Source organism: Ixodes scapularis, unplaced genomic scaffold (assembly GCF_016920785.2).
Source record: "Ixodes scapularis isolate PalLabHiFi unplaced genomic scaffold, ASM1692078v2 PGA_scaffold1__304_contigs__length_218370807, whole genome shotgun sequence".
NCBI classification, from domain to species: Eukaryota; Metazoa; Arthropoda; class Arachnida; order Ixodida; family Ixodidae; genus Ixodes; species Ixodes scapularis.
In genome coordinates, this window is record NW_024609846.1 from 58870410 (window position 1) to 58884375 (window position 13966).

A 13966-nucleotide genomic window follows, 5' to 3' on the forward strand; every position below is an offset into this window, starting at 1 on the left:
CGTATTTTCCCGGCTCTCCTCCTCAACTCGAATAAATTCGAGCAGAGGAGCTCTCAGGTGAATGTTCTCTGTTGAATGCTCGGGACCGGCGCCCGTCACTGCGGTGGCGTTCACAGTGTCCTCCGACAACATCTTCCGGTTGTAGTCCAGGGACATGTCCCTCGGTAGTGCTCGCAGAAGGACCGGGTAGAGCATAGCGCAGTAGGATTCGTCGCCCACACCCACTACTCTAAGACCCCATATGGTAGCTGATCCATCTCCGGTGAGTGTCGATCTCAGGTAATTAAACTTTTCCGATGGAGTCAGTTCCGGATCCTCGGGGATTGTGGTTTCAAACTGCTCCCAGAATGCTTGCCAATTCTTTCGGTGGAAGTTGAACTTGATAAGTTCTAATTTTGAGAGTTTGACTTTCGCTTTTACGAATGTTGCTCTGTGGTGGTACACCCGCCTGCAATATGAAGGTGAACACCTTACCTGGTTTCTTGCCTGTTTTAGGGCTCTCTAAAGCTATGTTACCTCTCATCGTCTCAAATGGTACTTGGCTTGGGGTCTAAACTTTGCGTTCTAGCCCTCTTCTGGAACAGAGCGTGCTCCAAAACTTGCAGGAGCGTCAAAAACAAGAAGGGGGCTGTTCACCTTCATATCGCTTACGGGTGTACAATCTGGATGCCCATCAGACTTTTCATGTGGTCGTGCACCAGAGCCTCTTGCTTGCCGAACCGCTGCTGTAGAAGGTCGATCGCGTCCACGTAGCACTGAGCGGTTGGCTTTCCAAGGGAGTCCAAACTCGTACCTTCGATTGACCTTGGTAATAGTGGCTCTGGTACACGACCAGAAGAAAAGTCTGAAGGCCGTGCATTGCCGTGACTATCAGCGCACTCCCAACTTTGACAAGTATGAAATGATTTGAAAGAACAGCAATAAACTCACTGGAGGAATTATAGAAACAAGGGAGATTGGGACGTTAGCGCCAAACTGTGTCCGCGCACCATCACTATCTCTGTCAGAAAGAGAGTTTTGCTTATAAAACACCCCATTCACGCGGTCGTAAAGGTGTCTTTAGCATCTTTAGTTATGTGACCTTTATGGTCAGCGGCGAATCAGTTCGCGATCCACCGTGCGTGACGGCTGCTCGCGACCCAAGAGAGCAGGCTGATTCGCCGGTTGCAAAGGAATCTATGTTTGTGCTGTCCACCTGAAGGGGGTATTAGGGAGTTTTCGTAGATCGTTTTCGCCGTCCCGCAAGGCCCTCCGCAACCCGCTACGACAGCGGGAACTCCACAGTCAAGGCTATCCGCGCGCAGGCGCAGTAGCAACTTCTTCGTTGCGGAACGCTTAGCGGAGGGGGCAACGCGGTCTACGAAAACCGTCCCATTGATGCACTGGAGCAATGCGTGACTGTGGCTTAAGGAACACGCGGCGTCAGTTTTTATATTTTTTTCTTGGTTTGTTTGTTTGGCGCTGCAGTATTTATAGGCCTACGCGCTGTTTTCAAACAAGCCCAGCCGAGGTGAGGGCGCCGCGCGTCCGCAGGAACCAGATCCGCGTTAAGCGGCGCGACTGTTTATGCGCCGTGTCAATAGGGAGTTAGTTTTCGTAGATCGTTCTGGCGTCTCCGCTACGCCTCCACTACGTTATCCGCTACGCCTCCGCAACTACTGAGCATGCGCCAATCTAGCGCAGACCTTGCGGAGTTGCGGACGTGGTTGCGGAGGCGCCTTACGAAATAGCGGATCTCGAGATACGCTGGCCGTTCGTTTGTGTGTGTGTGTGTTTTTTATCTGTCTTATTTTATTTATACATATATACGGGTATAAATAAAGAACACAACGACGACGACGTTGAGAGGATGACACACCGGGCGACGGCGGTGCCTCAATCTGAGCTCTGGGGGGCTATGTTGCGCTTTTTGCACTCCCAGGTGACTAGGGAGAGGGAAGTGACGTCAACAACGCAGCAAATGCAGATTGGATGTTGATTTTGTTTTCTTCTGTCAACATCCAATCTGCATTTGCTCTAGTCGTTGACGTCACTTCCCTCTTTCAAGTCTCCTGGGAGTGCAAAAAGCGCAACATAGCACCCCTGGTGCCTCGAAAGCAGCAGCTTCTACTTTGACTGGGCTACCTCCTTGGAGCCTGATTTCGACCGCAGTGGACCCCAGTGAGCAACAGCGCCATAATGTTCCGGAGATTCCTTCATGCGCCGATCGAACTGCGAGCCAGATCCCCCAGCTCGCTTCTCACCCGCCCAACCCGCCTCCACGAAATCTGGACTTCTGCGAATCGGACTGCCATCCTCCCCAATACCAACAACCCATGTCATCATCACTATGCATGTATATACTCATGACATTATCATGTTCACTAAACGCGGCACCGCGGGCCTCCGTGGTGCGAGCTGGCGCCTTTCCGCGGAGCTGCGGCTCTCCAGAGCCAAATAAATAAAGTCTAAAGATTAAAGACAATATTGTTTGCTGGTCAACAATCGGTAGCGCCTTAAAAAAATAATAATAGTGTTTCTCCGTTTATAAAATACAAATTCCAAAACTACACCATACCGGTGGCGCACATCAGTAAGATAACATAACACCGCTTTTTTTTTTTTTTTTTAGCGGTTCCGCAAACATCAAACACACATCCTCTATTTCCCTCCAACTTAAACTGGACAATAAAAGTTGGTTCTGAAGAACGCTGAGCCGCTGCATCTTCGGGAATTGGCGGAGAACTCGTCCACGAATATAAAAGAGCGCGAGATGACAAAGAGATGATTGGCTTGGCCGAACTGAATCTGGCTTTAAGCAAAGCGCGATTACCGCAAGCTGGCAAGATGTGCTACGAAGAATTTATCCAGAAAAAAGATTAACATTCATAATCGTAACTTAACCATGTGTTGTGTTCGAAAAGAGGCACTCTGATAAAACAAATGCGTGTTTGCAGTAATAGTATGCGTTTAATGTTTTATATAGTGCTTTTTACGAGAGCTGGTGGGGCTGTCATAATCGCAGTACCGTAGCCCGCAGAGAATAGTTTACGAAAGCACTTTTTTGAGTCTCTGCTATGCCTCTGTTAGCGGGTCTCGCAGCGGGTAGCGGATAGCGTTATGGAAAGGCCAGAACGATCTACAAAAACTCCCTAGTGGCAGTGCTACCGCATCGGCCTGACGTCAGGGCCGCGTGTTGGTGCATACACCATTCCATAAAAATGTATGAGGGCGTTTTCATTGCTGTGTTTGTGTGTTATGCACGCGCACTTTCTGGCTGGTCGGAATTACGAGCTAGAGCCACTCTACATGGCAGCGCAGCTGCCAGAGTAGCGACACGACGCAAAATTATCTAGATGCACGACGTCAGAAGCGCCGATAGTGATCTCCATTTTGCGCCTTGGAGATTGCCATGGTAACTGTGCTGCTAGCGACGCCGGGCGGCAATTTTTCGCTAGTTGATATCTCCATTCATTCATTGAAAAGTGGTAAAAGACGCTTGGCATGACGGTACGGCACGGGCCTCTGAAAGAACGGTGTCTGTTTCTTCTGTGAAGTGAGACGATTTGCAGCCCGGGGACTGTCGGGCGACGAAAGCTGCTAAGTATCGTAGGTGCACGGACAAGGCAAGTGGTTTTCCGCGCCGCCGGGATGGCGGCCGCTTGGTGGGACGTACGCACCGTCCTTGTACTTTCGGACTTTGCTCCTATGAAATTAAATCCGAAAACGCCGGCCACGACAGGACGATTGCCTCGGGACATGGCTGTTGCTCGACTGCCCCATAGTAAGCGAATGTACGCTTAGCATCATACTTCAAGACCCAATCATTCATTCAGGATGAGATTATGTCACCGACTGGCGAGGAGCGACGACGACGACGGTCTCACTTTCGTTTGCGCGATGAACAGTTGGCAAGGTTAAACAAAAAAGGACAGCATGGTGGTCTCCAGAGGATTGCTAACGCCATAAAAAAAGACGGACGCCGGATATGAGGTGTTCTTGCCGACAGTCCAAGTGGTCGTCCGGAAGTTTACCGGCATGCAAAATGTCAATATTTTTATCTGGTGTAGAACGCATATCCGTGTTAAAAGGACCATGAAATGATTTTTCAACTTCTTCTTTCTTAGCTGTAATCCTCAAATCAAAATTAAACTGTGCAATCACGCGGTCGTAACATGCTATAGGCACCGGTGCGATGATCCCAAGCTTCCACCGTGCTTTTCAAGCATACCATAAAACTTGGCATTCGCCAGTGATGATAAGTTCCTTCAATGCACTCATTGGCCACGAACACGAAATCCAATATTCGTCGGCGAATTGATTGTTGACGAGCGCATACGTCCGAGTGACGCAGTTTTTGTGTCAATGCGTGAGCTGGGGTCGGCTGACGTCATTTTGGCCTTTGTAGGCATCGCAAAAAGTATATTTAGAACCATACACACATGATGATGACATCATAGCACACTGACATTAATGAGTACCAAACTGGCCCAGCTACAGAAAATAAATATTACATGTAAAAACAATTGTGTCTGTAACTCGTTAATTACAAAGATGAACACATCTCTGAGCCTCTAAGTTTATAGTATGTGTTGATTCATTGTTATATAACAGGTCATTTCATACACGTCATTCGAGCAAACGCCAGCTTGTCACTTGAACAGATAAACCAAAAAGCACTGCGATCAAATGCAATACATTGCAACGAAACCACGTTATATCAAAGTCTTCAGAACTGCCGATTTGGAAAATCGTCGATTAGAACAAAAGGTTAAAAATCGCAGGCGCTTCCTCGCTAAAAGTTGCTGTTCCGTGACCCAGGGCTGAAAACATTTCCCCTAAACCCGACACGCGATTTTTCGTTTCGATTCTCAAAAATTCAAACTTTCAAAGCAAGCCAGAAAAAGGCGAAGATTTTATCCTAAAAACTATATCGTAAAATTGTTGATTGGTACAAAACGTAAAGATCGCAGGAGCGTCCTCGCTATTCGTTTCTGTGATTATGCGGTTACCTGGGGCTGAAACAACTTCCCCAAGGCCCAACTTGCGACTCATACATTTCGCATCGTTTCTCAGACACTCCAACGTTGAAACAAAGCTAAGAGTATGTGAAAATAGCACGCTAAAATCTCATCGATCCTCGTACACATCCAGGAATCCGAGCACCGCTACGGTGATATGACTGTTGCTATCGCACAGGTGTTAATATCCAGAGCGATCTTGCACGGAAAGGGCATAAAGTATCATTCTTTCAGATATTCACGTTATACCTACGTCAGAGGGCACGAAGAAGCCCGAGATCGTCGGCAAACTGCGGCACATCACGATTCCGCGCACCGAACAAACTCGCCTTCACCAGCTCTGGGCGCTGCCATCATACCGGTGACAGCTCGGCTCTTGCGAGGTCACGTGACGAGTAGTCACTCGGTTGCTACGGGAACCGAGCCAGCTTAGCTCGTTGCTATGGTACCGCGTGTGAACAATCGCGGTGAGAGGCGGCACAGGGAAAAGCGTAGCGCTACTCTGGCAGCTAGGCTGCCCCTTAGAGTGGCTCTAATACGAGCGAACGCCGGCTGGACTGTGATTTAGCAGGTGCGGACCGTTAGTTTTGTAAACAGTAGAATACGTGCATACTCGAGGTTATCACAAATATACTTCAGTTGTAAGTCGGCGCTGCTCTTCTTCGGTTACCCTCTCGTTCTTGTCCGTCTCTTCGAGTTCTTAAGGCCCTGTCACACTGCGGAAACAGTCGGAGAACTTTGTCCTTCAACACGAGGAAAACATGTTTTCCGGGACCCTGTCACATTGCGGAAACAGCAACAGTCCGGAAACATGTTGCTGTCGTCCGAAAACCATGTTTCCCAACTTGTTCTCCGACACTCGGGGAACATCCTGTCACACTGAGAAAGCGTGTTGGAAGAACACAAATTGCCTCCTCTCCTGCGCGCTGCCTCCCTCTCTCTCTCGCCCTCGTCTGCCCGGCCGGCTCGGCTAAGCTACAAGGGCGAGCTCCGAGCTTTCAGCATCCCTGCCAAGCACGCGCGCTCGTGCAGTGCAAGCACTGTTCTGGGCCAGATGCTCGCGGTTGTAGCATCGGCTGCGTCTGGACCGAAGCTGAAACGAAGTATAGACGCTTTACACGCGCGCCAGAATACAGCCGCCATTGCTGACCTTCTCTTGTTTTACCGAGATACCGAGCCACTGAAATTGTTGTGGACGAGCCTCCACAAAGGCCAATGCTGGGGAGAAAGACAGAAAAAAATCTAGGATGGCAATGACGTAGCCTGCTATGGTAATAAGGAAGTGAAGTAAACGTAATAAAGGTGAACAAAAACTGAAGGTCAGTTATGGCGGCGCCCATGCACAGCTGCTGCAAAGCGTCTATAGGCGGCTAGGCTCAGATTCGCTGGCTCCGCTCGCCCCCTGAATCGTTGCCATTTTGGATCGTCGTCTCATCGACGTCGCTCTACCGTAGTCGATTCATCAGCCGCGCGAACCATCTTGTGTTCTCTGGATTTGGCAGTTACGTTTTGCTACAGGGCTAGACCCTTGCACGATGGCATACGCGCCGGCCACAACAGCAGCGTCTGCTTTGGTGATTTTTTGTGCCATCGATTCAGATGATTCTGACGATCAGCCGCCGCCGCGCATGAAGCCGCGTTCAAAATGGCCCTTCACGCTTGACGTTGTCAATTATTAAAGTATTCTCGTGCGACTATCTGTACAGAAAAATATAGATGATGCTACATGTTGCTGGAAAAAAATTCGCTCAGCCACCGAAATGGGCAACACGTGTCGTCCGACACAAGTTGTCGAGGTTTCCGTTGCCAAAAGCTGTCACACCGAGACAACATTGTCGCTGTCGTCCATGTTGTGTTGCTGTTTCCTCAATGTGACAGGGTTGTCGGGCAACAGAGCCGACAGCCGACATGTTTCCCGACTGTTGAGAAACATGTTTTGTTCATGTTTCCGCCGTGTTTCCTCAATGTGACAGGGCCTTTTGTGCCATCGATTCAGATGATTCTGACGATCAGCTGCCGCCGCGCATGAAGCCGCGTTCAAAATGGCCCTTCACGCTTGACGTTGTCAATTATTAAAGTATTCTCGTGCGACCATCTGTACAGAAAAATATAGATGTTGCTACATGTTGCTGGAAAAAAATTCGCTCAGCCACCGAAATGGGCAACACGTGTCGTCCGACACAAGTTGTCGAGGTTTCCGTTGCCAAAAGCTGTCACACCGAGACAACATTGTCGCTGTCGTCCATGTTGTGTTGCTGTTTCCTCAATGTGACAGGGTTGTCGGGCAACAGAGCCGACAGCCGACATGTTTCCCGACTGTTGAGAAACATGTTTTGTTCATGTTTCCGCCGTGTTTCCTCAATGTGACAGGGCCTTTAGGGGCTAGCCATGTCCGTATGTCCGTCCGCCGTCGGGTCACAAGCACGTGAGCACGTGCTCCCGTGCTCGTGTAGGGCAAAAAAAAAATAAATAAATAAAAAAAAAAACGCATTTCCACGTGGTGAATGATGCAGAGCCGTTCTGGAATGATATTGATTGGGGCGAAGCTCTGGTGGTGCTTGTCTGCGTAGACGCTGAGCCGCAGCATGCCGAGCCTTTCGTTCGTTTTTATCCATGTCGGAATGAGAATGTGTGGTACGGAACGTGGTTATATACGCATTTGACCATTTGACCGCAGCGTGACATGGATGAAAACGAACAAAAGGCTCGGCATGCAGCGGCTCAGCGTCTACGCATACAAGCACCACCAGAGCTTCGCCCCAACCAACATCATTCACCACGTGGAGATGCGCCTGTTTTTTTAACTTTTATCCCACGGGATAGTTGTTCTGGCTAGTTGGTGTCACTAATATGTGTGGTTGCTATCCGTGCACCATATAACGCATTATGAGTCTCATCACAAAGGCTTAAAATGTGACCTTTTTATTCCGTCAATAAATACGAGAGAGGCCCACGTTACGCATTCGTGCCTGTCTTCAACTTCTTTCTTCATCTGCCACCAAAAAGCCGCCATAACGGCTTTTTGGTGGCAGATGATATACTCTCAGATGATAATATCTATCGAACTGGCCAGAGTGAATTCCGGAAAGGGTTCATTTACGTGTTCTAGGGGAAACTTCCTGTTGCCATGGTGCCAAATACCAAAGCTAGAGCCACTAAATGAGCTGCGCTTAGAGTATCGGCACTCCGTTCTCCGACATTGTTGTAGGCGCGCCATTTTGGTTCGTATGCAGAGCGGATGCAACTGCCGATCGTCACGACTTAAAAGTGCGACTTCCTCAGCATTGGGCTCGGTGTTAGGAAGCTCATGTAATATTGTTTTGGTCATTCGCGAACTGTTTAAGCATTTGTGAAGGGCAGGAAAGCGTTTCCTGTGATTTCAGATAAAGATTTAAATTACTGGTAACCACAATTCTGAGACACAATATGGCCAAATGTCGTTGCTCTGAAGCGTAGCTTATTTATACTTCGTTTCAGCTTCGGTCCAGACGCAGCCGATGCTACAAGCGCGAGCATGTGGCCCAGAACAGTGCTTGCACTGCACGAGCGCGCGTGCTTGGCAGGGATGCTGAAAGCCCGGAGCTCGCGCTTGTAGCTTTGGCCGCGTCTGGACCGAAGCTCAAACGAAGTATAGTGGCACTAACCACAGCTACTTGCACCCGTGCGCTCGTGCACGTTGTGCTACGATCCACTTGATCATAGCTTGGCACGCGCTTTTTTTCAATATACTAAAATGCTGCCTATATTTGTCCCGGAGTATAGTTTCTGTAGTGAGACTGCTAACTAGTGTATTTAACGTGCATCACACTGTTGGGACAAACAAACCCAGGCGGCACGAAGCACATCCAGATTGAAAAAACCAGGGGCAGTGATTAAACTTGAAAAAGGTCCATTCCTGCACGAGATACCTTTCACGAAACAAAAGAGAAGATACACCATCTAAGAGCACGGTAGGCGACATTCGTCTCCTTGATTTTTATTTTATAAATGACTATGGCATTCCTGAGGTCTGCGTTACCAAACACCTGTTAATATCTTAATATCCGTAGCTTCGCTCGTTAGGCTGACGAAAGTGATCTGCAAATTTGGTTGTTGCGGTTTTTGCGCGACAAAGTGATGGACCGATCTATCACTTACATTCCATTAGGGATGATATTACACAGTGTTGGTGGCTTCTCCTATTTACTGTTTGCTCCAAAAGCGGTGCACAATTAACATGATATGCAGATGAGTCAAGTCAGGCAAATCGTTGTAATATGGCCAGTGTGAAATTTCACACCTATATTTATTCGCTCGAGGTACCTTTAAAGTTCCATTCTTTTAGAGTATATCACCCGTATAACATGGACTATACTATTTCGCCATGAAATTATTTGTTCAGAACGCGCTCAATTATTCTTTTACTGCAAAGTCGTGATGTGTTTGAACTAAATGTTGGTTAAATTATATAAAACTAATTGGCATCGTGAAAACCAAAATGTGACGTTACACATTCCTAAATAAAGACGATACGGTCACTGGTGTTCCGCTCCTTGTGCTGCTTGAATATAACTGCTCAAGATCTGAGCAATTTTGTTGCGAAAAGTAGGATTAATTGGTCTCTTAACTCTACATTCAATCGCGTCTCGCGAAACTAAAACATACATTAAAGTCGTTTAAGGTTTTTAAATCATGTTGTAATGCAAAGGATCCACCAGAAGCGCAATATAAAAACTCACGAGACGTAATGCCTTGTACAAAGACAAATATAATTGCTATATTTAATTTGTATATCTTTGCGTTCACGTAGTGATTCCTTTTACTACTACCAATGGACCGCGAGCAATCCGTCAGCGAACCTTGTCCAGGTACTGTGCAAACTTTGTTTCTCTTTGGGCAACTGTTGGTCGCATATGAAGGGCAACAAATTATGAATATTAAAAAAAAAGACACCTCTAACCAGAGGCTAATAGGGAACCCATCTTTTATTTATAGTATTCTACCCAACCAGACACATTTTTGTTCAATGTTAGCCTTAAAGTTGACGTAGCATGACTGAAAAATATAATTTCAGTTCTAAGACGCCACTATTTAAATACTCATTTGGATTGCTAAAATACGAAAAAAAATATTGATCTTACTTCTCGCGACAAAATGCATAACAGCAAAACTTTTTTTTTTTTTTGCGAACTCATTTGGAAATTTCTATTAAAAGAAAGAGAAGAAACATGGTTCCAAGGGTAAATCTAAAATAATTTATTTCAATCGACAGGTAGATCGCAATAGGTAGCTTTAGCTTTGCAAATCCTTGTGCGCTACGCGCTAAGTTCTCGGAAGTCGGGAGCAGCGTTTGCTTGGATGTTGGAACTTTCCTCTGCCATGGTGAGAGCCCGTTCAAATATTAGGATCAACTTCGATGTGTTCAGAAACGGTAAACTGCCAATTGTGCGTGGATTTTGTTGTCCCAAGTGCGAATATCCAGACGCCACCTTTTTGAGGCTTCGAATCGCAAGATGTTCGAAGAGACCGCTGGATATTTGACCTGCTGCAGCATCAGCCAAATTGGCAAGATCGGAATCTGGAATGACGTATCCCTTATGAAGAAGCTTCTCGGCGGAAGTTGTGCGGCCAGAACGTCCACTGCCGGAAAACGAAAGCGCAAACTCTTGAAGAGTTTGCTCTTTTGTATCAACCAGCATACTCAGTAGTCCATCAACCAGCATAAGATGATCTATGCCATGAAATATCGCTGAATACAGAACCCTGTTAAGTTCGTGGTCAAGGAAGGAACTGGGCGATTCGGCAAATCATATCCAACCATTCACGCGGTGGCAAGATCGGTGTGCATCTAAGCCACCGACACCACTTCCTTGACGCCTACTTTAAGTTCCACCGTGCACCGCTTCGTGCAAAAGTAACTGGTCGAAGTTCGGCACTGTACACCCCAAAAGTAGGAACAGGCTTAAGGGACACTGAGTGCAAAAGCTGATGTTTGTGCAGTCCAACCTTGATCTCTAAGGACTTGATATCATATACGATGGCGGAAATGACTGAAGCGTGGATTCAGAGTAGCCTCAAATAACCTACTGCTTTAGAACGTGCTTCTTGTTTGAGAAAATGAATCTAGTCAACAACAATGAACTTGGACAACCGTTGTTTGTTTCAAGTTTAGTTGTGTTCTGTTGGTGATGGCTACAGCTGTACTCTTAGAAGAGAGAGGGAGCAGCGAAACGAAGTCAACGTTCAACTTGCACTCTTTCTTATAAAAATCTTGTATTGCTATCACTTGAATGACTAAGATGAATCAATAGTTTGTCAATCATGATGTCATCTTACTCAGAGGTATGCACTTCCAGTGCAGTAGTGGATGCTTGATTGCGTATTATGGGAGAAATGATTAGTTAACTAACGTCGTGTTCTGCTGTTGACAAAGCAGTGGTAATCTTAGCAGCTTCTATACAAAGACTGCACCAGAACTCCTACGGGTTCTGCACAGCGATAATCTCGCGCCTTTAAGGCCCGGTCGTGGGAACGTTAAAAGTGTCCTTCGAAAGTGCTTAAAATGACGCCGCTTTACGTAGCTTTTTAGGGTTTTTTTTGCCACTTTTACGCACTGTACAAAATAAAAATTATTTTGTTTTCACACAATCATGCGGCCATTTTTAATCAAAAATAACGAGTAACGGGTAACGTCATTTGATAGAAAATACCGTAAAATAATAACGACATTACTCGTTAGTCATTTGGGATACCAACGAGTACATTAGTATGTTAGTAAAAAACTAACGCGTTGCCAGTAACGTCGTTACTTGTAACGCGTTAGTTCCAGCACTGTTAATCATTCGGATCAGAGCTCAGTGTTCTCACGTCTCCGCGCGTCCTTGTCTTCTAGTCTCCCTCACTTTCTCGGTACAGCTGTTTTACTACAGGAGAAACCTTTCGGCGGTATGCCGCATCGCAAAACGATTTTTTATTTGCGCTCATCTATAACTATTGATTTTACAGTAGTTTCTAAGTTCCGAACAAGATAAATTTACTTTTCAGCGAGTATTTTGTTTTATGAATATCGCGTTAGCGGCATTGAGTCGCTATGAAGCTGCCATGACCAAATTAAGCGTACCCTCTGAAAGGAAACGAGACAACGAACGAGCCCAGACTGTTAATCTTGACCTACCGGGCAATAAGAATAGTCCTACTTGTTTTGTCTTGTTAAACAGGCTTGCCGGGAAGCCGGCTGCTCGCTTTTTATTTCCACACAAGAACATCGCCACTAAACGTCCGCAGAAGAGAGCAACCTGAAGAACCCGTTCTGACCTTCGGGGATCTCATCCCGCCACTTCCGTCCACGAGCCAAAGCAGGTAAGTAAACACCCATCCAAAAACAAAAACAACGGTATGAGCGTTCTTGAGGTGTTTATGTTCAAATTAATTTTATATTTCATTGACGGGTTTACAGCTGGACACGTCGTCGGCTCACTCCGAAAAGATGTGCAGTCGTGTCAGCCTCAAGCGCCGCAATCTTCGGAATGGTTCTGGTTACTGCTTTAATTACCGTCGTTACACTCAATAAGAAGAGTAAGTGGTTTCAATATTACCTTTCCCTCACAATATTGGTACATCGAAGGCCACAAGTTCGAACTATTCTGTTTCTTTTAAAACGCTTATACCTTCCCTTTATTGTTACGAACACGTATTCTTATACTAACCTGGAACGTCATTCATAGGGTGGACTGTCTAGTCAAAAATATAAAGCTTTATTTTCAGTAAATTCGTATCTATTTTTCAGCTTCAGCGGTCAATGTTGAAGAAAAGGTCGGAAGCATTGCGGGTGAGATTTTTTTTTGTTTTGTTTCTTTTAAGATTCGTTCGGGACCATCAATTTGGCTTGGGAATTATAAAAAAAAATATTAGTTATAATAATATAAATGAAATGTTTTTTAACGCATATTTTGCTTTATAACGTTGAGCAGTTATAACCAGCACCTGAAGCATTCAACGTGTTAGGCTACAGGCTCGGCTACGAAAGTTTTACTATGTTTTATATTTATTGCAATATTACAATATTGCAATGAATCCCTTTACCATATCCCAATAATCCCTTCATACTAAACAATACATACACAACACGGGGTGGTGGTTCCATCACATGGAGGGAACAGCAAGCAAACCCACACTAGAGTAACTGTATATGATCCACCTTGCGGAGAAGAGTACCGCAATGGTGCCTGCAGGGCGGCCATGTTGGATCCAAGGCCGCACTGTGGGAACCGACCGTCGCTTCTTCAAGAGCCCCGGATGCGAGAGCTACGCGATATTCCTCGGTGTCGTCTTTTTTCCATGCTTTGAAAACATGTTTTCAAACATGGCTCGCGTTATTAAACGACGTGATTATACTGTATCTAGTGGCTACACATAATGTTGAATGGTCAACGAACCTTGCAGTTTGTTCTATTTTAGTGTAGGATGTATACTTCGCAAATGCAAAGCGAGAAAAATTATTCGCCCAAAAGTTGGTGCCTGCAAGGTCGCTTTCCCGCAGGATAATCGGATCCAGCCCTGTCCACGCGACCGCTTCTTTGTTAATACGAAGTTGGCGGCGGAAGGAAAAGGAGCGCGATACTCTAGCTCTGCAAGCAGAACCTCTACAGTTACTCTAACACAATGAGGTGTTGCCTCGCAGCACCATATATTTACTTTCAAGAAATATTGATTGCCGAATGTAATAGGTTTATCAAGGCTTGGTCTTTATACATTTGGAATTATAGACGTGCTGGATAAGACAATATTGCGACGTTATATATTCAAATATTTCATTATTTGGCGCCACGGATCGGGAACGCTAGAGACAGCATTTCTCACAATTAGAGCACGTCGCATGCAAAGGCTATGATAGCTAAATGCAACAGTGTTATTATGGGATTCAATAGTGCAGAATTATGCAGTTTTCTATAAACATCGGCATTAACGTAAGACGGATAATCGCAAAA